Source organism: Mauremys reevesii, linkage group 3, assembly GCF_016161935.1.
Source record: "Mauremys reevesii isolate NIE-2019 linkage group 3, ASM1616193v1, whole genome shotgun sequence".
In the NCBI taxonomy this organism is placed as follows: domain Eukaryota; kingdom Metazoa; phylum Chordata; order Testudines; family Geoemydidae; genus Mauremys; species Mauremys reevesii.
This window is the reverse complement of record NC_052625.1, coordinates 94,957,848-94,981,881: the sequence shown is the minus strand read 5'-3', so window position 1 is coordinate 94,981,881 and position 24,034 is coordinate 94,957,848. Positions and strand designations below refer to the sequence as shown.

Sequence of the window (24,034 nt, the reverse complement as noted above, 5' to 3'; positions counted from 1 at the left end):
TGAAAGGGCTTTCAGTTCATCACCTAAATCACTCGCATCAATATCGCGCATGTCATCATGTGTCAACACTGTCTCTAGTGCCCTGCATTGCTGGTGCAGGTCTTCTTCAGGTATAGTGAGGAGTTTTGGAATATCACACAACAGCCCAAATATACTACTGTGTTCCTTGAGCTGCATGAAACGTTCTTCAACTGACTGTATTGCACAATCTAGCACTTGGTTAAAGAATTCACCTTTGAATTGTTGTTTGGGGTCTCTTATGGGATTATCCCGTGCCTCGTAATCAAAATGTCATCATCTTCGGTAACTCTTGTATACTTGAATGGGTGGGAAAATAGTTTCAGTGTGAAGTTCCTCTGCCAACTTCTGTGCGTTTTGAAATCCCTCAGCTGACTGGTAAGACAGTAGGTATGACTTTGCTTTGTCCAGTTCCATTGCTTCAGATATGTCAAGGTCAACACCTTGGAATCTCTTGCTTACAACATTTATTTCAAACAGTATGTCATGCCACAACACTAAGCCACACAGAAATTTGAAGTTATGTAGGTTCCTTGTGATTCCATTTCCCTCTGCCACTGTTCTCCCATGAACAGTTCCTGTCATAGCATTATTCTCCATAATGGCAACTATGGCATCATCTATCTTCTCAATTTGGTGTTCGATAGGTTTATCGCCTCCACTTGACTTTCCCATCATGTGACACTCAGTGGTTTCAGTGTCAGAGAGGATGTTCCCAGATGTTGCTTCAAAATTTACCATCGATGAGTTGATGCAGAGAAAAATACATAGATGCTTTGAATTACATTGAAAAATTCAGCAGCCTCACTAGAAGCTGATGCTGCATCACTGACCACCAAGTTCAATGAATGAGAACTGCATAGGAAAAAAAAAGCTTAAGGGTTTAACTCTCGGATCTGTTCCTGCACTTCTCTGTTCTTTCCTCTCATGAAGGCACCATTATTGTAGCCCTGACCTCTCATGTCAGCTATTGCAATTCCCGTAACTTCCAGCTTTTTAAGAAGCACATTTGACATACCAGCTCCTGTTGTATGATCAATGTCAATAAATTCTAGAAAATGCTCTCTGACAGTCACCATTGCAGGGACATTTTCACTAGGTTCTGTTGTTACAAAACACACCATTAAAGTCATTTGCTCCGTATGGCTGATGTCAGGTGTGTAGTCCAGAATAACAGAGTAATATTTTGCTGACTTCAGATCTGCCACAATCTTCTGTTTGACTTTCGTTGCCAGTAACTGTATGATCTCCTTTTGAATTGTTGTTTTTCCAAGGTAATGATGTGTGTACACTTCTTGGGTGGTGACTCTTCTTAGATGCTCCTGGAGTACAGAATCAAACTCAGCCATCAGCTCCACAATTTTAAGGACGTTTCCGTTGTTTTGCACATACAGCTGATCTGAAGTGCCACGCAATGCTAGGTTTTGGGTGGCAAGCATTCTCACTATGGCAATGAGCCTTTTCAGAACATTTTGCTAGTAAAGAGACCCCGATGCAATCTTCTCTTGATGCTGATCATCTATGGTGGCCTTTAACCTTAGTCTCACCTCAAGCTCTTTCCACCTATGGAATACTTTCTGATGATTTGCTGCCTTGTCATAGCATGCCAGATTTCTGGCCAGATTTTTCCAGTCCTTTGTTCCTGTAGAACCCAATGTGGCTGGAACATTAGACTGGAAGAGTTTGCAACAAAAACAGTATGCAGCATTCTGGGTTTTTGAATACATAAGCCATGGCCTCTCCACTTGGTCACCATTGGGGATTTCACGCCAGTAATGTGTTGGATGGAAACGTCTATTTTCATTGTCTTTGGGAAACATGACGTTTTTCACTTGCTGTGGCCCATGCAGTACAAGCAAGTCCCTCAGGCTACTGCTCAAGCGGGTCCACAGTCTTGGATCATCTAGCCTTAAGGAACTAAACTCAGCAGCAGCTGTTTCTTGCACCTCCACCACACTCTTCTCTGATCTATACTTTTCTTCAGGAATGTGCATGGTTACATCCATCTGAGATAGAGATATGGATGCTGCAGTAGCTGCCAGGTTGCCTGCACTCTGACTAACTGCAAGATCAGGTATCTCCCCACCACTCTCATCCTCACTGTGGCCGGAAGGCTCACCATGCTGCCCCAGAGGGGCGTTTTCTTCTTTCACTCATGACTACTGTTCTGTTGCCAACTATAGTGGCTCTCAACACTTAATTGAAGGGGACAAACAAGCAGGCTGGTAGCAGGGCCTGAGTGAGGGAAGAGTCCCTGAAGATGCTGATATAACTGGCTCCTACTACTTCAGTTGACTGCCAGTTCTCCTTGAGTGGATTCAGGGAAGCAGCAGGAAACAGGAAGCTCCCTGAGAAGCTGGTGTTAATCAGTCCAGGTTCCTGGGGGTGCTAGAGAGGTACATAAGAGGCTCCGCCTCCTCTCTCTCTTCCCTACAGCTCCTGCTGCTTTCTGTGGCCTGGTCTACACTACGCATTTATACCGAATTTAGCAGCGTTAAACCGATTTTAACCCTGCACCCGTCCACACAACGAAGCCCTTTATATCGATATAAAGGGCTCTTAAAACCGATTTCTGTACTCCTCCCCGACGAGGGGAGTACTGCTGAAATCGGTATTGCCTTGTCGGATTAGGGTTAGTGTGGCCACAATTCAACGGTATTGGCCTCCAGGCAGTATCCCACAGTGCACCATTGTGACCGCTCTCGAAAGCAATCTGAACTCGGATGCGCTGGTCAGGTAGACAGGAAAAGCCCCGCGAACTTTTGAATTTCATTTCCTGTTTGCCCAGTGTGGATCTCTGATCAGCATGGGTGGCGATGTAGTCCCAAATCCAAAAAGAGCTCCAGCATGGACCATATGGGAGATACTAGATCTGATCGCTGTATGGGGAGACGAATCTGTTCTATCAGAGCTCCGTTACAGAAGATGAAATGCCAAAGCATTTGAAAAAATCTCCCTCCAGGCTATGATAGACAGAGTCCACAGCAGGGACTCAGCACACTGCTGCGTGCCAAGCATAACGGAAAGCCAAAGAATCAAATGGATGCTCATGGAGGGTGGGTAGGGGGACTGAGGACTCCAGCTATCTTGCAGTCTCCGAAAAGCATTTGCATTCTTGGCTGAGCTCCCAGTGCCTGAAGGGTAAAAAAACATTTTCGTGGGTGGTTCAGGGTATATGTTGTCAATTTACCCCCTTCGTGCACCCCCCCCCGAAAGAAAAGGGGAAAAATCGTTTCTCGCCTTTTTTAATGTCACCCTATGTCTACTGCATGCTGCTGGTAGACAGGGTGCTGCAGCGCTGAACAGCAGCATCCCCTCCCTTCCCCGGTGGTGGATGGTGCAAAATGACTGATATCCGTCGTCGCCATCATCATCCCGTGAGTGCTCCAGGCTGGCCTCGGTGAGTTTGGCCGGGGACGCCTGGGCAAAAATGGGAATGACTCCTGGTCATTCCCGGCAGACGGTACAAAAGGCTTGGTAACCGTCCTCATCATAGCAGCTGGAGGCTGAGCTCCATCATCCCCCCCCCGCCTTTCATTTCTAATGAAGATTCTGTCCTGCCTGGACTATCATAGCAGTGGGAGGCTGCCTCCCCCTCATTTTATCTCATCAAAAAGTCAGTTTTTCTTATTCCTGCATTCTTTATTACTTCATCACACAAATGGGCTACCGTGGCAGTGTCCCCCCAGGAGGGTTGGGGGAGGAGGGAAGCAATGGGTGGCGTTGCAGGGGCACCCCCTAGAATGGCATCATCATTTCTGCGGGATCTCGGGCTGTGACCCGGAGCGGCTGTGCTCTCTGGTTCTCTAGTACACTTGCCCCATATTCTAGGCAGGACTGACTCTATTTTTAGACAAAACATAAAGAAGGGAATGACCCGGGGAGTCATTCCCATTTTTGTCCATGTGCCCCTGGCCGACGTCAGCGAGGCCAGCCAGGAGCACCCATGACAGCAGCAGATGGTACAAAAGGACTGAAACCATCATCGCCAATTTTTAATTGCAGACGGTGCTATAGCTGGTAACAGTCTCTTTAACCTTGCAAAGGCAGACGAATGCTGCTGTGTAGCACTGCAGTACCGCGTCTGTCAGCAGCATCCAGTACACATACAGTGACAAAAGGCTAAACGGGCTGCATGGTTGCCATGCTATGGCGTCTGCCAGGGCAATCCAGGGGAAAAGGGCGCAAAATGATTGTCTGCCGTTGCTTTCACGGAGGAAGGATTGAGTGATGACATTTACCCAGAATCACCCGCGACACTGTTTTTTTTGTATTGGGATCTCAACCCAGAATTCCAATGGGCGGGGGAGACTGCAGGAACTATGGGATAGCTAAGGGATAGCCACCCACAGTGCAGCGCTCCGGAAATCGACGCTAGCCTCGGTACATGGACGCACACCGCCGAAATAATGTGCTTAGTGTGGCCGCATGCACTCAACTTTATACAATCTGTTTTAAAAAACTGGTTTATGTAAAACGGAATAATCCCGTAGTGTAGACATACCCTGTTATTCCCTCTCACCTTTTCTCCAGCCTGCCTGTTATGTCTCTTGTGCCCTCCTTCCTCCAGCACAGCACTCCACCATCTCTGTGCATCCAGAGCAGAGAGAATACATGTGCACCAGCAGCAGACACGTGCACCAGCAGCAGACACAATTTTCTACACTCTGGGTCTTAGTGGCGCCCCCCCCCCCACAGTCTGGCACCCGAGGCAGCTGCCTCAGTTCGCCTCATGGTTAAGCCAGCCCCGCTGTGTGTCACTATGGAACCATAATGTGAAGTTCAGGAAACTTGTACCAAACAGGTGTTATTGTAAACTTACTCTCTTGTATGATTGCGCCTTTCACCCTTGCTGTTTGCGGTAGCCAACACATTTGGTATAGTAAAAAAAAAAAATACATACGAGCCTCCTTTTAAATATTGAGTTGTTTAAAGGGGTTTGGTGAAGCAGTCAATGCAGTAGACTAAAGTTACACTTTAGATTTTTACTTGAAAATACAGGGTGCTGTCTATTTCCTGTTCAGGTGTGGCAGATCATATTGCATTCTCATACATTTAGGGATGTTCTAAACAGAAAATATGTGCATGTAATAGGAAAGCTTTACACAGCTGGAAATTTGATACTATCATCTGATCGTTCGTTCTTAAATGTGAAGAAAGTCCTGGGATTATAATAATCAGATTAGATTGTTTTTCTTGTCTTTTTCCTCTTGCTTATTTGATTGTTGTTTGCTTAGTACTGCAGTACAAGGCCTGTAAATTGGACTTCAGTAATTTTTCTGTTACATTTTAAAATGAATTGTTTTCCTACCTGCCTCCCCTACCCAAGGAGGAGATGTCTTTGATTTCTTGATGGTAGTATTAAGATAGATATTTTTTTCTGATGTGTACAAACAGATTACAGGATAAACAACTGATTACAACAGGTCATTCTGAGAATGGTTCGTGGACTTCAGAGTCCTGTAAAGAATTGTTTTATATCAGTCATGTTCAGTGATATGCTTTTGTCCTGTTCTCCACCCCCTCCCCCCTGGTCAACTAACTAACTGGTTTTAAAAAGCAGAACAAGAGACTTTCTTTCCCCTGCTATCCCCACCAGTGACTCCTCTGTGTCTTAGAGGGAATCCTGAAGACCCCTTACAAGTGTACTCTTTTTTTAAAAACCCCTCTCCCATCTGGCTTTATGCTATATCCTCTAGTCACTTGCTGAATTATCAGTACTGGGCAATAATATTTATAAACTTTTCTTATATATTGCATATAGTCACTCCACTTTAGATAAATGTTACTCACTAAGGCTTTGTCCACACTGGAAGCTGAATGACAAAAGTTTTGTCATTCAGAGGTGTGCACGCTGGTGTGAACAGTGCTTTGTTAGAAGGAGTGCTCTCCTGCCGACAAAGCTACTGCTGCTCGTTAGGGATGGAAGTTTTTTGGCAGCGCTAGAGCTCTCTCCTGCCAACAAACAGCGGCTACACTTAGCGCCTTTTAGCGGCACAGCTGTAGCGGCACAGCCATGTCGCTAAAAGGCACGCAGTGTAGCCCATCAATGGGCTTTGAACCAGGCACTAATTAAAAGGTCAGGATGGAAATCAGAGAATGTCTGCTGCAGAATGTGAGATGTGAAACTTATGAAAAGTATCTTGTATTTAGCTATAAAACATAGTAAGAAACAAAAGAATACAAACTTGTGTTGCATCATCATCAGAGTTTTCTGCATTCACTTACTAAACATATTACTGACATTTGTTCTTCTGTTTAACTGGCTGCATTTCTTTTAACTATTTGTTACTAAACACCTGTTTATAATCGTGACACGTATAACCCAATATCTTAAATTTAACAATGCTGAAAGCAGCAAAGATTAGTGAACCATGTATATGGGAATCTCACCAGCCCTTGCCAATTTTCTCCAAGTTCCTTTCACTTCATGAATGCCTTGGGCTGCCATAGCCTTTTTACTATGCTCACCTTTAACCCACGCTCACCATTTTCTCCCTCTCTTCCATGTGATTGAAAAAAACTGGGTTACTATAATTAGTTCACCAGATCATTCTATGTAAAAGTTACCATGCTTTGCCCCAATCAGTGACTTGACAATTTAACATATATTTCTCCTTTCATTCTTGAAAACCCTTGTTCACAAACATAATGGCCAGGTTCGTAGCTACTTGCTTGATTTTCAGCCTAGGGATGCAATGAGCTACGATTTGTGTGGACATGATATGCTCTTTCCTAGCAGACAGGAACTAGAAGGGGAGAACTAGGAGCATTGTTTTGAGTCCTGCATCTGTCTTTCTCCTAGCTACTGATTTCAAGATCATCACTGACAGATCCTCTAGATTCCCATTCATTCATAACACTGGTCTACAATTTTTGAGAAGTCGTCTGCTTCAGAGATAAAATGTGCTATTTATTATGTATTTTGATGTGCTGAATTCAAATATGACAATTAAAACAACTGATTGGCTACTGTTTCTAAGATATTTAAGTTTTTACATTTGATGTCTATGTATATTGTGTAGATAGTAGAGTTTTAATCATAAATTGTAAACCTAGGTCTTTTCATGTGTTTATGGTTGCTTTACATGATAATATTTCACCTGTCCTGTTTATGTAACACTTTTTAAAAATCAGCAAAAGGGTTATATAACTAAAATTTATTATGAAACAAAAGGCAAAAAACTATTGTGTACATAGTTTAGTCCTATTCAGTGTCTACTCGGCGCTTTTGTCTTGTCTCTTGTATTCATTAAATAGAGCATCTCTTGTCACTGTCCAGCAATAGTCTGCAAGCATTGATGGGCTCCATTTGCCCTGATAGCGTTTCTCCGGTGTTGCAATGTCCTGGTGAAATCGCTCGCCGTGCTCGTCGCTCACTGCTCCGCAGTTCGGTGGAAAAAAAAATCTAGATGAGAGTGCAAAAAATGTATCTTTAGTGACATGTTGCAACCAAGGCTTTTGTATGCCTTGAGGAGGTTTTCCACCAACAACCTGTAGTTGTCTGCCTTGTTGTTTCCGAGAAAATTTATTGCCACTAACTGGAAGGTTTTCCATGCCGTTTTTTCCTTGCCATGCAGTGCATGGTCAAATGCATCATCTCGAAGAAGTTCACGAATCTGAACACCAACAAAGACACCTTTCTTTATCTTAGCTTCACTTAACCTTGGAAAAATTTTCCACGGAGATACTTGAAAGCTGCTTGTGTTTTGTCAATGGCCTTGACAAAGTTCTTCATCAGACCCAGCTTGATGAGTAAGGGTGGTAACAAAATCTTCCTTGATTCAACAAGTGGTGGATGCTGAACACTTTTCCTCCCAGGCTCCAATGACTGTCGGAGTGGCCAATCTTTCTTGATGTAGTGGGAATCTCTTGCACGACTATCCCATTGGCCGAGAAAACAGCAGTACTTTGTGTATCCAGTCTGCAGACCAAGCAAGAGAGCAACAACCTTTCAAATAGCCACAAAGCTGCCACTGATGTTGGTCATAGTTTATGCACCTCAAAAGTTGTTTCATGTTGTCATAGGTTTCCTTCATATGGACTGCATGACCAACTGGAATTGATGGCAAAACATTGCCATTATGCAGTAAAACAGCTTTAAGACTTCGATGAATCTTCGATGAATCAATGAACAGTCTCCACTCATCTGGATCATGAACGATGTTGAGGCCTGCCATCACACCATCGATGTTGTTGCAGGCTACAAGATCACCTTCCATGAAGAAGAATGGGACAAGATCCTTTTGACGGTGACGGAACATGGAAACCCTAACATCACCTGCCAGGAGATTCCACTGCTGTAGTCTGGAGCCCAATAGCTCCGCCTTACTCTTGGGTAGTTCCAAATCCCTGACAAGGTCATTCAGTTCACCTTGTGCTATGAGGTGTGGTTCAGAGGAGGAGGATGGGAGAAAATGTGGGTCCTGTGACATTGATGGTTCAGGACCAGAAGTTTCATTCTCTTCCTCGTCTGACTCAAGTGAGAGTGATTCTGGTGGATCAGGAACTGGCAGTCCTTCTCCATGGGGTACTGGGCGTATAGCTGATGGAATGTTTGGATAATGCACAGTCCACTTTTTCTTCTTTGACACATCTTTCCCAACTGGAGGCACCATGCAGAAGTAGCAGTTGCTGGTATGACCTGTTGGCTCTCTCCAAATCATTGGCACTGCAAAAGGCATAGATTTCCTTTTCCTGTTCAACCACTGGCGAAGATTTGTTGCACAAGTGTTGCAGCATATGTGTGGGGCCCACCTCTTGTCCTGATCTCCAATTTTGCAGCCAAAATAAAGGTGATAGGCTTTCTTAACCATAGTGGTTTGAGAAAACCATAGTGCAAAAGTCACTTCACCACAAACATAGCAGAAGTTATCTACACTGTTCACACAAGTACGAGGCATCTCTGCTCACTTTGGCTAAACAGAAATGTGTCCCTTTGCAAAATCAAACACTGACAAATAAGAGAGCACGACACTGTATAATTTCTAGAGCTGATATAGGGCAATTTGTTCAGCAGAGTGATGTAAGCTTCGTTATGATTGCATCATCCATGACTTCTAGGAATAACATGATGCAATGCATATCATGTATGATGCAATACCAGCTTCAGATTGCATCATTCATTGTTTTGTCTAAAAAGCAAGTACTGTCCAAACCCAGTCATAGATTTATTCATAGATCCAGTCAAAGATGTATTTTAGTCATTTCTGGTTTAAATTGAGATCCCTTCCCTTTATAACTCACTTATCCTCCGCTATTCCCAAGGGTCGTATATACTGACCCAATAGCATTTCTTTGAAAACTAGAGCCAATCAACAATTTTAAGCATCATTTTCGTTCTCAGTGACCCAGAATTAGTAAAGTTTGACCACATTTATTTCAGAAGCATTTTGGCTGTAGAGCAGTGTAACCTCTACATAACAAGCAGTGTTTTAAAATGACAAAGGTCAGTAGAAGTTATGTGCCTATGTCCTGCTGGCTGTGTGCTATCATGCTTATGATCAGCCTGGAGACTATACAGAACCAATGACCGATAGTTTTCTGGCTCTGCTAGCAATCAGGCTTACAACCCTCTTCTGTTCCTCCTCCTCCTCCTTCTCCTCTGTTGATGTACTTACAATTCTAGATGAACTGTTAACAGCAAGTTTTCTAGTAAGAATATGTAACACGCAGGCTTATCACAGTAAGGTAAAGTGCAGGGGGCATTCAGGAATGAAACTGGGACAGTTCAATTCGTAATTTGTCACTTTGTATATACTACTCAGATTCTATATGTGGTTTAAAGGGATGAAATAGTTAAAGTTCCTGGTGCACTGATCCTGATTTATAAAATGTATAGCTATTGCATTATATAATGGACATTCAATGTTTCTTGAAAAGTTGATTTATATGATCATTATGTTCTTGAATATTAAGACGTGACTAAGAATTAATGGTATTGTCTGAGCTGCTTTAGCACATTTTTCACCTTATATGGAAAATTGCCTACTGCTTATCAGGCAGAAGCAGGGCCAGCTCCAGGCACCAGCCGAGCAAGTTCGTGCTTGGGGTGGCAGATTCTACGGGGTGGCATTCCGCCCAATCCTAGGGTGGGTGGACGTGCTTTGTAAAATTTTGTATTTATTATTTTATTTTGTTTGTTTGCCGCTCTGGCCGCCCTGTAGGGGGCCGCGGCGCGGAGGAGGGGAGTGCCCTGCTGGGAGCGGGCTGGGCGCTCCCTCTGCCCCAGCCGGTGCCAGGTCTGCAGCAAGCCGGGCAGCCCACGTCCTTCCCTCCCCGCCGATCGGAGCGGTGTGGAGCCCTCCCGGCAGACAGCGCGGCGGTCGGGGCCGCGTGGCGAGCGCCCCGCTGAAGCCCTGGCTGCCCCCCTTCTCTTTCTCCCCCCGCTCCCTGCCCCCCCCCCCGCCCAGCCGGGGCACGTCTGCAGCGCAGGCAGTCCCCCTGCACCCTGGCTCCATCCGCCCCACAGGTTTTTTATCTGATGAAGAGTAAACTTTAAGGTTCATTTTGCCATTTAAATACTGGTTTTAATTCAGTAACTGTTAGAATGGGTAGTGCTTCTTCAGCAAAATAGTGCCTCTGCACATTTTCATTGCCATGTAGCAGAGTTCTTTCCTCAGCTTGGTTAGAGAACCTTAGATGTACTAAAGTAAATGTACATTTCTGTTTGGAACCATCTTAGGTTTCCGTGTATGTAACTACAGTGTACATATAAAGAGCAATACAAATTGTTGTTAACTTTCTGTATTGCCTTTTTTACTGTTGAAGAGGCTTGGGTTTGAATGGTCTCTTTAATTCACAAGCTTTGCCTGTGTTAACCTACTCTGAAGGTTTGTTTAATCATTATGCTGCTGTGGGAACAGTTATGTCACAAGTTCATCATTTGACTGTAAAGATTTAAAAGGTAAAAAATTATGGGCATGGAGGAAGAACCACTTGTTTAAGCACCAATATCTCTGATTAGCAAAACAGCAAGAAGAATGGAGAAGAACACATTGATGTTGAAGAGGTTTTTAATTGTCTAATCTGATCTATTAAAAAAAAAATTCTGATCTCACATCAGTGTAAATGTACAGTATGGAAACTCCAATAAAATCAGTGTCCTGTGGAACATGAGAATCTCTGGAGGTGTGAGATCAAAATCCGATCTGATCTATGTGTTTCTCTCTAATGTCTTAAGTTTTTCTTTCAGTTAAAATATTGCAACTTCATGAGACTATGATGGTCCATGCGGCAGAAAGTCATTCAGTGTGTGTGATTGAATGTGAATATATTTCTTGTGGCATATTACTGGTTGCATATGAACAGAGACTTAGTGTGCTATACATTGTAAAGACTAACTTTAGGGACCTGATTCTGCCACCCTGATTACTAATTATAACTACCTTACTGTGCAGATGATCTTGTATATTTCAATTGGTGAGTAAGACTTCAGTAGGTGTAAGGATAACAAAGTCTGGCCCTAAATTATTTTGCCATTTTTAATGCACAATTATGTAGTTCAAAAATAGTTAATTGGATAGCAAAATTCAATACTTTACTTGCTCCTTAAAACTAACCCTTGGATATTGATGGTGGTTTTTTTTTTTTTTAAATCATATGTAGCAAGAAATCATGAGTCCAGGAACAGCTTGAGCCAAAAGACACTTAAGGATAGGTTTATATGGCTAAATACTTTATAAACCAATATGTGGTTTATAAAGCGGTTGCATTGAACTATCCATGCAACTATCCTTTTTGTGGCGGTGGGGAAAGGAATATGGTGGGTTGTTTTGTGGTTTTCCCAATCTTGGTATTTTATGGTTCATATGAAAAGAACAAAATTTCTTATCATACGTGTTATAACAGGTCTTTAACTATCCATATTTATTTTTAGGTCTCCACCCTTGGGCTTTGGATCTTGCAAACTGCTATTTTAGTAAATTGAAGTCTATATATAGGGGAAACTCGCAAATTAAATATTGTTTAAATCTGTATAATATAAATAGCAATTACTATGTTTTGAAAATCTAGCTATAAAAAGTAAATGATACAAGAAAGCCAAGTTAAAAAGCATTTCATTTTAGTTTGTTACTAAAATGACCAATGTTTCCTGCTGGCTCTTGCACCCTGCAATTGGAGGATCTGGCATGCAAATGTTTTAAATAATGCTAGGTTTTGTTGCTGTTTGGCGCTGCATAATATTGAGGCTGGAATGACTTAAATATACAGGGCATGGGCCAAATCTGGGAGTCCTGTCTTAGGCAGAACTCATACTGATGGCACATTAAAGTGTCTGCAATGGGAGTTTTGACAGAGAAATTGCTAGAGATTTTGTCTCAAACTACTTATTACTAGGTTTTGCAAGGAGCGTTTTCATGATTATTTTTCTTCAAAAGTGGAGTACACCCATGAACACTAGAATTTAGCAGAAATCCTAATTTTGATCATGTTAACATCGTATCAGTCCCTTAACGGGAAACTAATTATTTGTGATAACTTTATCTGTTCTTAATCTTTTCTTTAAATTATTTTGGTAATAGGAAGGACAGTCACTAAATCCAAAAATTCTGTGTTTAGGTTGCTAATGAATTTACTGAGCTGCTGAACATCAGAGACTGGCATTTAAATTGCTCAGTAATCTGTTTTCAGGAGGCAATGGGTTGTTTATCTGTCTTTCTTTCTTCAAGGGGGTCTTGGATGTCCCTGCTAGACCCATGATGATGATAGTTTCTCTTTTACACAGAAATATGAGTATCTAATGCTTTGTACTGCACTTTGAAAATCACTGTAGTGCTGGCTTCTCTCATGGGGGCACTAATGCAAAAAGGAGCATGTTTACTTTAATGAGGTGGGCATTTTGGGCTTGTCACATCCATGATCATTCTGTGTTTTAAAGCAATATATGCATTCTAGGTGGAGCTGGAACTGCTAGTTGCCTAACATTTTCCATTATTAGCCCATTTTCAGTTGCTTTTAACTTTGCCAAACTTCAGCCATTCAAGCTAACATTTTCCATGCGTGCTGTCTGCCACAGACAGAACTCTTTTTGGAAAGTTTCAGCAAAAGTGGTTCAGCTGTTTCCAAGAACGCAGTTAGGGAAAACTGGGTAGGTTTGCCAATGTAATTTTTTTTTATTATTATTTTAAACAACCATTTCTTTGAGGACTTTCTAAAATGCCTCCAGGGTCTGGAGCATGAATTTGAAATTTTGACCAGGGGATCCTCTTGGGTTCAGGAATGGTGCCTTATGCTGTCCTCATTAAAATCAGCCCTGATTTGTACAAGTTACAAGACTTTGAAAATTGCCATTTGCACATAGTCAGTAGAGTAGGTCAAAAGAAGCTTGCTGCTAAAAATCTCTGAACTGCATTAATTGTGCTCCAGCCTCACAGGCACAGAGCTCTGAATGGGACAATGGTGCATCAGCAGCTACTGCTTCCCCTGCCGGGGTTCTCAGACTTCACTGCGCCATGACCACCTTCTGACAACAAAAATTACTACATGACCCCAGGAGGGGAATTGAAGCCTGAGCCTGCCCAAGCCCTGGCACCCTAGGCAGGGGGCCAAAGCTGAAGCCTGAGCCCCACCGTCCTGGGCAGGGGAGCCATAGCCTAAGCCCAAGGGCTTCAGCTCCCGGCGGGGGGAGGGGGGACAGGACGGGACAGTGTAGCCTGAGCTCCACCACCCAAGGCTGAAGCCCTTGAGTTTCAGCTCCAAGCGGTGGGGCTCGGGCTTCGGTCCTGGGCCCCAACAAGTCTAATGACATTTGTGGCAACACCATTAAAATGGAGTTGCAACCCACTTTGGGGTTGTGACCCACCGTTTGAGACCCACTGGCTTAGGGGAAGACATGTTGGGAGCCCAGAGGAGACTGTGAGGTCCCTTGTCTCAGCTCTTCCAGTGATGAGTGTTAATAACTCTGTGCATTTCACATCCCTTATTATTCAGTAAGACCTTTGGCCTTGGTATGGTACTCAAAAGGAAAGTGTCATTGTTCCCATTTTATGGATGCAGTAATGGAGAGGTCACTTCTGGCGGAGCTGGGAGTACAACTCTGGAGCTAGCTTCCAAGTACTGCTCCTCTCAGGAGGCGCACAGCACAATAGGTGCAATTCAGTGTATGGGGCAAAGGTGGTGGTAAACCACTTTTATGTCTACCAGATTCTGGGTTGGAGTGTTGCCAGCTCTCATGATTTTAGTGAGTGTCTCATTTTTCTTAAAGCCTTGGCTTCCAGAGTCAAACAAATACATGGGACTCTCAGTTTTCATTTTTTTTTTTAAATTTGTTTCTAGTCCTTATGGTTGCAGAGAGAAGCTTGAAACTGCAACTTGAGTGTACACTCAATATTTTTTTCAAAAAGGTAAATTAAACTAATCCAAAAGGTATTGTTTTTTATAAAATCTCATGGATTTTTAAGACGGTGTCATGGTTTTGAGGGGCCTAACTAATGATGATTGAGTGCTTGACATTAGCAATACTGGGACTTCTCTGGGGGCCTTAGAAGGGTATCATCTGAGGCACACTGCTTCCTTGGGGCTACTGTTCAGATGGTGCAGCGTATACACCATCCCTTTCTTAGGACAGTGCCTAAAGGCACAACTTATCTTTCTGGATCCTACTCCCACCATATTCTCTGTACCTTGGTCTGTGAAGTTTTCTAAACCTGCCCTATCTCTACCCTTTCCTAGTTTAAGTCCTTCCTTAAAAGGCACTTCTTCTAAAAGGCCTAAAAGCACTTCCCTTCATTGAGAAGTGCTCAGTAATCGCAGCAGCAGCAGTAGGAACATTTTAGAAAGTTGTTTTTGAGGTACTTCAGTTATTGTAATTGTGACCAATATATGCACTATGTATATTTCTGGAGGGGGGAAAAAATCCACAACTTGTTGATCTCTTGCACCTACGGAGTTAATGTGATTCATCTGTACTGAAAAGTTATCAGTGTGTAAGAAATACCATAGGATCACAAGAAATAGCAAATTGCCTTTTGAGCATGAATGACTAGGTTGTGTTTACAGTCTTAGTCATCTGCTGTACTAACAGTAATTAAAAATGATGTTTTGTACACCTCCAGGCTCACATTTCATACCTAGGTGAATGTTACCATGGATTTCCTAACATGTGCAGTAGTCAAGGCACACCTTTTAGTATTTACAGCATTTCCAAGCCATTAGCACTGTTCTGAAAAGCTTTTGTTCAAGAGCACTAAGCAAGCATATTTTAAACCAGAACATTCTGACACGGAAAAAAAGTCATTAATTAAGCTATGGGGATGAAAACATTATCATCAGTGTCAGCCTTCTGTTCTTAATTGGTAAAAGCATATGGACTGTAAAGTGAAGTAAAACAATTATCCAGTACACAGGGTCTGCTCTGTTTTTTGCTGCCCCCAGCACGGCAGTCAGGGAGCCTTTGGTGGCGTTTCTATGGGTGGTCTACCGGTCCCGCACCTTCAGCGTACCTGCCGCCAAATTTCCGCCGAAGCTACGGGACCAGCGGACCTCCCGCTGAAACGCTGCCGAAGGCTCCCTGACTGCCGTCCTGACGCTGTCGTCCCTCCTCCTCCTCCTGCCCCCCACCCCCCGGGCTTGCCTCCCCAGGCATGCGCTTGCTTCGCTGGTGCCTGGAGTACAGGTTCATTTGATTTTCCAAGTTTTGCTTTTTTTAGATTATATTTAATCAGTGGCAAATTGTAGATCCAACCCAATGCACGCGGAAGTCAGTGGTAGGAGATTTTCCAATGAGTTCAATGAATTTTGGAAAAGGCGCTGTGATGGGCAGGAACAATTTGAATGTTTCTCTTTAACAGTTTGTCTTAGCACCATTTGCAATGCCTAGTATTTCATAAACTCTGCTTAAGTGAAAAGACAGCATTTTGATGCATTCTCCTCATGACTGAAAAAACATTTAGAAATATTAAAGCAGACAAATAATGAATGTCATTACTTAAAATGTAGTATCAACTATATGAAAAATGTTACCAGTGCAATAATATAAAGCACCACAAAGTGTGTGAGACTGACATTAGCTAGAATAGAGGACTTGCATCTAATTTGCATAACTTTCTCTCACTTTTTCTCTCTGTGTTGATGGATTCCGTAAGAACACCAAAGAACTGTAAAAATTTGTGTTCACGGGTTTTTGATTTTTTTAATATGGGAGATAGACACATGCCAAAATTATACTGTCCACCATTAGATCTTAAAAGTTAAAAATGAAGAATTCCCTATTATTATGGATGTTCCTCTCAACCAGTTTTCAGTGCTAGTAACACAGATGCTTTCCACATCTGCAGTTCCCCTGCATAATAGTGCTGTTTGTTGCTGTCTCTTGGGACACCCCTCCCCCCTCTGCCATTTGAGTTCTGATGCAGTGACCAGATTAACAGCACTACTATGGCAATGGTTGCTTTATGGGCATAGATGATGCTTATATAATGTAATTACTGTATAGTTTACAACGTTGCTTTAAGTAAAAAAGGAAGACAGTTTGTCTCCATTTCCAAAAAACTTTTTTGTGGGGAGGAACCTTTTATTTTGTTTAGTTGGTTCCATTGCAAAAAAGTTTGAAATTAACAGTTTGCTCAAAATCGGCACTGAGGCCTCCATTTTTCTATAGGCCTAATTCTGCGCCATTGAAGTAACCGGGAGTTTTACTATTGACTTCAATGAGCACAGGACCAATCCCTGTATTTCTGTTCCCCCTATTCAGCCATTGTTGGCTGTCCTCCATTCTATTCTCCATCTGGCCTGCCTCATTGCACAGCTATAGTAACACTCCTTCCCCCTGAGGTGACAGCATCATGAGCACTGCTATATTAGCTCTGTGATAATAGATGCAGCCAAACAAGATCACAAAACTTATTTCCTTCCTTTCTCTTTAATTTTTCTTAGTACCTTGAAATAAGAGAGATGTAGAATAAATGAATCATCCATGGGGGGCGGGGTGGGGGGAAGCTACAGAAAGGTGACCCAAGAATTACTGACTTCTGCACATTTCTGCTTTTAAAAAACAGGATACCCATGTAGGAGCAGCTTCCCCTCTTGACTCTTTATGACGTGACGGGATGATGATCATGCATTGTGTTGTCTGATGTCAATGGGGAAGTCTGTCATGAGCGTCTTTGGTTTTGTGTGCTGTGTAGTGCCTACTGCTTAAGTGGTACTGAACAAAGAATAAACATTAATTAACAGTAGCATTACAGAACAGTGAATATGGGGACATGTAGTCCAACCCTTAGACGTTTTATATCTGAGGTGTGGAGAACTGGAGGGCAGTGCTGGGCTCTGTGGGCTATCCTTTGGTAGGCTGCATGGAGTAAGAACATAATTCTACAGGATGATGTAAATAAGGTTTCAGTAGAAACATTGCAAGAGGGAAGAAGGTAATGGTGTCCCATCCCCCACTCTGCCTAGCATTGGTATCCAGTCCTTTTCCTGTTCGTGTTTTTAATTTGTTTTTATTTTTAACTAATCTGCAGCCAGTTTGAGTTTTTCTGAGTATAGACTTCCATATCTCTGTTAAAGCTCCAACTAAGCATTTCTATTCTTTGAGGGAACATGGTGCCTCACAGAACTGGACCCATAGTTTTGAAGTCCAGAATTGGGAAACAGAACCTTCTTTAAGATTTTATTTTAAAGTACTAAGGAAGCAATGCTGAAGGCTTTTTTTATTTGGATAAAGAAATGAGGCATTTAAGCTGTAACTGATTAGTGCAAGTTTTTCTCTAGTGTGGAACAATCTCTGTTCAATGAAGACTTTTCCTGAGCCACTCAACTGCTTTAATGAATGATTATCTTTCTAATTAAAACTGCTGAGTTGAGATTTAGAGGCTTTTTGATGGAGATCATTAGTTATGCATAGAATTAGAGCGTTAACAAGATATTCACATTTTTTTCCCCATAAGATCAAACACATTTATCCTCAGTAGTTTAGGGAAATAATTTGTGTTTGCTGTTTTGTTAATGCATTGCCTGTGATACCATTCGAGTACATACCCAGGGTCCTGAGCAGGCTTGAATTCAGGGGGCTGCCCTGTGCTGCTGTCATTGCTTCTCTGCTATATATTGGTACAAAACTATCTCAGGTTAGCTTACTTGTGCTGCAGTCACACCTCCCAGTTGCTGTGTAGGTGGACTCTCAGAGCTCAGTTATGCACCATCTTCATTTTATTTGGGTAGAGAAGCACAGCAGTGGTGCCTTCAGTTTCATTGTTGTGAGGTGGTAGAGGTGGAAAAGCAGCAGATTAGCTGGTCTGCTCTAGAAGCAGAAGTGCTTGTAAAATCAAACAGTTGGGACAGGAAAAATGGCAGGAGTGCTTTTTTTTTTGACTTGTTATGCAGATGTTGTCTAGGTGGTATGGTTGAAATTTGATAACGTCAAAGGATGGATTGTGCATAGCCTTATAGGGGAACACAAATGAGAATCGGACACAAAAGACTTCCATAATTTGCCACTATGTAAGGTGCGATCCCTGTGGGATGGTTGAGGCACTAGCAGGCACTGTTCCTCGCTAGTGCCTCAAGCATCCAGATGAGGCTATACTGGTGTAGGACATGCTCCCACACACTGACCAGCAAGCAGAGCTAGTTGCGTGAATGGAGAGAGGGGAGAGCATTCTGCACCTATTGCAAGAGTGATGGAGTTGACATTGCACCGTGTGCTCCTCTGGAGGGATTCTGGATTACTCAGCAGTAATTCCTCTTGACTCTCTTGCTGCAGGTTGGCCTTCTCTGCATTGACAGTCTGCAATATGCCCCTGGCTTTCAAAGCCATTTGCAATAGGTGCATCTGAATTTCCCACACAGAATGTGCATGTCTGTACAAAACATACAGCTAAAGCTACCCAGCTACTTGAGTTGTATATGTACCTGTGTGTTTCGAATGTGAAACCTTTTTGAAAATTTAACTGGCCAAAGCAATTTGATGCTTACAAATGTTCAAATGTTTTTATTTTTCAGACTGACAGCTCTACTAAAATATAGAATAACAACACAAGAATTCCTCAACTGGGGGAGCAGCAGAGGCAGTGTTAAGCACAAGAAATACTCCTTGTTCTGGGTGCGTCTAATTCAGGACCCAGCTGGAAGCCAAGAGTGGGAAGCAAAGGAGCCAGATAGCAAATAAATGATGCAAGGTTTGTTTGCTTGTATTTAATTTTCAATTTATAAACCTAGTTACAAAATAGTTAGACTAACCATCCATAGTCTGTACCTATCCCTGATCCAACTCTTATTAAAGTCAATGGGAGTGTTTCGTTTGACTCCAGAAAGAGTTGTCTTTGACCAAAGTTTTTTGTAAATTTGTATCGTAGCACAGATAAATCCTGTCTATACTTGCTCATAATAAAATCTCCTCTGGGTGTTACTTTCCCTGCTACTAACAGCCTCATGCTGTGGCAAATGGCCCTCTGTCCAAGGAGGGCTGGATGCAGCATTTTGGTGTCCATCTACACCATCCCTGAATATCATAAAAAACTGTTCCGCTGAAAATAATGTTGACCATCTCCAGTATCTACATTATGAAGTCACTTTCAAGAGTTGCAACGCATAGCCCCCATCCCCTACTGCCCCAAGGGAAATAATTATACTAGACCATGGCTCTCAGCCTGTCCAGACTACCGTACCTCTTTCAGGAGTCTGATTTGTCTTGCATACCCCAAGTTTCACCTCACTCAATAACTACTTGCTTATAAAATCAGACATAAAAATACAAAAATATCACAGCACACCAGTACTGAAAAATTGGTTTTGTTCTCATTTTTACCATTCAGTTATAAAATACATCAAATGGAATATAAATATTGTATTTCAGTGTACAGTATATAGAGCAGTATAAACAAGTTGTCTGTATAAAACTTTAGTTTTGTACTGACTTCGCTAGTGCTTTTTATGTAGCCTGTTGTAAAACTAGGCAAATATTTAGATGTACCTCCTGGAAGACTTTTTTGGTACTTCCAGAAATATGCTTTCCCCTGGTTGAGAATCACTGTACTAGACTCTAATTCTAATGATGCATATTATATCATTCTGCTGTACTCACCATTTGGAGCTCATGACTGTGGGTCAGTGTAACATTTGGAAGATATCAATGTCTGTGGTGCATTATGAAGAGTTGATGCAGATTTTGTGTGATTTTTTTTTTTTCTGCTGTGGTTTTCTTGGCATTGTTTCTTGGCATTTTAAAGATGTTGTGATACATGAAGGGGGGGGGGGAGGAGAGGAGTAGCTCCCTTTGATGGACATCCAGCCATCCAGGTAGCTGTAAAATCCCTCTTGGTCTGTCCTCTGCTTGTTAACCTTTTAGAGGGAAGAGGGATTTTGATGCACTCTCCGGGGAAGGTTTCCCAGAATCAGCCAGGTAATGTCCCTGCATTCTAAGTCATTGTAGTCCTTGAAATGTAAAAAGTTCTATTTAGTTCTTCATGTAATTATTAGTAAAATTAGAGGTGCATGTATTTTATTAACTCTGTTTCCTAACCCTCCAGGAAGAAATCCCAGCTGGTATGGACCAGACCTGAACCAGGCTGGCCAGCACCATCTGATTTGGGGGATATGTGATACATGAATGGGAAGGAGTAGCAGATGTTTACCCAGGGTATTTTATAAAGGAGTGATGGTAGGCTGTTTTATTCATATTTCTGATTCTTTTGACTTGCTCCACAGTTCTGTTTTACTGACATAATTATATATGTTATGTGGAGCTGCTGGGGTCCCTTGAGCTATAAGTGTCAAGGCCATAATGAGGCTGTCTGACCCAATGGTGAGAGCCTCAGGTGGGTCAGAGTCACAGTTGTGAATCATGCTAAAGTATAAAATCAGAGTCGGAAGCCATGCCAAGGGTCAGAGCCAAGTCAGAGTTCGAGCCACACCAAGGATTAAGCTGGCGTTGGAGTCAGAAATCATGTCAAGGGTCAAAGGTGGAGTCAGCAGCAGGGATCAGGGCAGGGTAGCAGGAGCGGGGACAAGACATGGTAACAAGAACAAGGAGTAGGAGCCCAACAAAGAAGCAGGTTGCTCAGACAAAGGGTGGGACAGGAACAGGAAACTTTATACACCATAGTGTTCAATCAGCAGTCTGCTCCTAATCACCAAATGCTGCTGAGTCAGCGGGTGTAGCGTATTTTGGTGGGGCGTCTGCTGCATTTTCCTCTGTGGACTCTGCAGTGTGGTGACACAGAGGACAAAGTTCTTGATTGGCAAATCAGTTTGAGTTCTGCAGTGCCTAACAATTAGCAAAAGAAATACAGCTATTTAGGGACTGTGCAGGAGGAGCCCCATGACTAACCTCAATAAAGCTGCTTCCGTCGAGCCTCTTTAAGGCTCAATCCTGTGAATACTTGCGTGCATCATGCTGACATGGAGCTGGATTGTCCAGAGCCCTCACTCGTCTGTGCAGAGGATTAAGGCCCTTCTTTTTCAACCTCGCTCATTCTGTCATAGTCCCATTGCATACTCATTTATGCTTCTGTACAGTGAGTGTAAAAAGCTACAGTGAGTTTCAGTGAGTGGAGAATTCAGATTTGATAGCATTTTACATCTGCTTTGCACAGATGTAAATGATTATACAAGGTGCAGGATCAAAGAGAACTAGGCCCCTGGTCTTTATATTCCTACTGTTGTCACAAGTAATGCCTAAGATTAGTAGAACTGAAAGAAACAAAAGGCAGTAACTTTTACAAAACATGAAATTCTATTATAATGCCATAAATATTGGCAGGTGGATACAGGCAGCTACTTCCAACTTTTTTTTTTTTTCTGAATTGGTGTCCCTTTTTAAAATCTCAAATAGGATTGCTTTTCCAAACCAGCAAATCACTTTGGGTCAAATTGTGGCCCAGCTAGCATGGCAGTGGTGCAGTGGGCATATGGTCTCTCTGAATCACAGCCTTCATTCCAGGAGCAGCACACCTATGCCCTGCACCCTGCTCAGGCCAGACTGTTCTCTTGGGATCTAACCCTTTAGGTGACTGACGTCAAATTACGTATAGCATAAACAATCTACCGGGATTGTTCCTTTATTTTCCTTTTTGGTTGGCTTGATATATATTTTTTAAACTAAGAAAAGACTATACTGGGCCCGATCCTGAAGTTGATGGGAGTTTTGCCTGCTGAAGAATCGCAGGATTGGGTCCAGTGTAGCACACTGTGTTTTTAACTTTTTGGGGGCATAGATACTATTTATCATTTTGTAAGTAAAGTTCATCTGAATTGTTAGAATTTGATTGTTGCAGCCAGAGGACAATAAAGATGTGAAAGGAAAAGTTTGTGACATACAGAATGTTTGTGATGGATAAATATAACAAAAGTGTTCTGAAATTCTTAAAACTCATGATGAACTGATGCATTAATTTGGTGTTTGGCTACGGCACAGCTACATCTTCAGAATATCTCATTAATACCAGGCTGCTGTTTACCGGCTGACCATTTCCTAAGACTGAAGCAGCAGGCACAATTCCCAAGAGATGACACATTAGTCTCTACTAGCCAATGGAGTGGGATTCCCAAGATTGTTTTTAAAGCTGGGGTCTGCATGTTCTGCAAGCAGACAAGCTTGAACAGGAATCTAATTAAAAGAAGTCCACCATATTGAATAAAGCCCAGGAGCTCCATCTGTTCAGTTTTACAACCAGAAATTAACCAGTGAAGCACAGGAATGCACTTCATTGTTTTGGCAATTTCACTGGTATTGTTTAATCAGTATAGCTGCTAGTCCACATCACAAGAGTTATGCAGAACCTATTAGTAGTAATAACCAGTTTGACCTTATTAATTATGGCATCACATTGTGTTCGGGAGATAAAAGAAGTGGTTTAAAGTCTAATCCTATGAGTGTGGCACTGATATCCCTGTGTGTCCTGTCCTGAATAATTATCTTCATACTGCCTGTAGCTTGTTTGTGTCTTAAGGAGGGGCATGACTACCAAGATCCTGATTAGTATCAAGTCATGCTCATGACTGATAAAGGGCCTGATCCTGTAAGGTGCTGCATGGTCTCAGCTCCTACTGAAATGAGTTGAAAGCACAGTGCAATTCTCAGGACACACATTCAATACTTCGTGGCCTTCTCTCTCTCCCCATACACAGTTTTGAACATGTAAGATTCAGAAAACTGAGCTAAGCAGAAGAGCACATTCATTTGAGAGAAGAGAGATGGGGATGATGATAGTAAAATTCTTGCAATGTTTTGAAATCAGGTACTTCCAGAAAAGGTGCCCTAGCACCAGAAATCAGCATCTTCTGATTTTTGTTATGGGTTCTTTATAAAGCAGAATTTAGGGATGGTTTATACGTATGTTTAATGTGCTAAAGAATGTTAGGCATGGATGTTTATTTTAACAGTGTGAACTATGGCTCAATGTAGTTGGCATATGCAGTTAGGTAGCAGTCTCAGGACTGAGGATTTAATACCTGGTGACAAATCCGTCTGTGGACCCTTACAACAATTGTACCTAGGTTAAAACTCCAAGAAAAGCAAAATACAACCTAGGATTAAGTATCAGAACAACCTAGGATTAGTTCTTTACTTCTTTTCCAAGTGAAAATCTGTCATAGTCAGTCAAATGGGAGAAAACCCTAAAGGAGATGCCAACATAAAGCTCAGAAAAGACTCAACTGATTTGCAAATTCATATTGGGAATGGAAATAGAGATGAAGAGAGAAATATACACCAATGTCTCCATGTAAATGATGGGCTAGCTATAGTCAACCTGAGAAATCTCTATCGGCATCACATCCCACTGGTAACCAACAGCACTGCAGTCATAGCTTATGTAAACCAACATGGGGACGTGAAAAGTAAAACCTTACTGAAAGAAACTCTCTGCCTATTTTGGTGGGCCAAAAGGAAACCTTTATGAATAACACCTCTACGTATTATGGAAGAAGAGAATCTCAGGACAGGCTGGCTAAGCAGAAGAAAACTTCATCCTGCTCAATGGAATGTTAAGGAAAACTTCTAAAACTCAGTGTGGAAAAATTTGAGCAAATAGACATTTTTGTGACAAGCAACAATTATGCACCCAGGTAATTATGA

General features: G+C 42.3%; 1 protein-coding gene across 8 annotated transcripts in view; it reads left to right on the top strand.

Annotated features, from left to right (window-relative positions):
* TIAM2 (TIAM Rac1 associated GEF 2) overlaps positions 1-24,034 on the top strand; it is a 260,221-nt gene that overhangs the window by 49,892 nt on the left and 186,295 nt on the right. For 6 of the 8 annotated variants that reach the window (XM_039528198.1, XM_039528204.1, XM_039528196.1 and 3 more), the window contains one exon: positions 18,961-19,136. The gene's annotated coding sequence lies outside the window, so the exon portion shown is untranslated. Of the gene's footprint in view, positions 1-17,274; positions 17,385-18,960; positions 19,137-20,305; positions 20,360-24,034 lie in introns of those variants that run through there. The other 2 variants (XM_039528202.1, XM_039528199.1) reach the window with 2 other exon arrangements.